At 37.5% G+C, this 264-nt stretch overlaps 1 protein-coding gene across 1 annotated transcript in view; it reads left to right on the forward strand.

The window, feature by feature from the left end:
• Positions 1 to 264, forward strand: part of LOC119593385 (serine/threonine-protein phosphatase 2B catalytic subunit alpha isoform-like) — a gene marked incomplete in the record, with an annotated part of 201,939 nt that overhangs the window by 196,474 nt on the left and 5,201 nt on the right.

A 264-nucleotide genomic window follows, 5' to 3' on the forward strand; every position in this document is an offset into this window, starting at 1 on the left:
GTTATACCCAGATTAACTGTCACTAGAGAGTTTTGACGAATGCTAATCACGTCAGCTAACCAGCAATGCAGGTCGTGCTATGTTCAGAGCTAAGTTTGTGCTTGAAGTTGTGGTTACAAATGGTGCTTTTCCAACTTAGTGGAGTAGGTATTTAATGCATAGCTGTGAGTGGCTGAACTTATTATTATATATTTTTTTGAGAGCAATACTTTTTTTTTTTTTTTTGAGGTCACTAATGGCTGGCAGTCCCAAACCCAAAAGAAT

The sequence above is a fragment of the Penaeus monodon genome, chromosome 32, assembly GCF_015228065.2.
Source record: "Penaeus monodon isolate SGIC_2016 chromosome 32, NSTDA_Pmon_1, whole genome shotgun sequence".
NCBI classification, from domain to species: Eukaryota; Metazoa; Arthropoda; class Malacostraca; order Decapoda; family Penaeidae; genus Penaeus; species Penaeus monodon.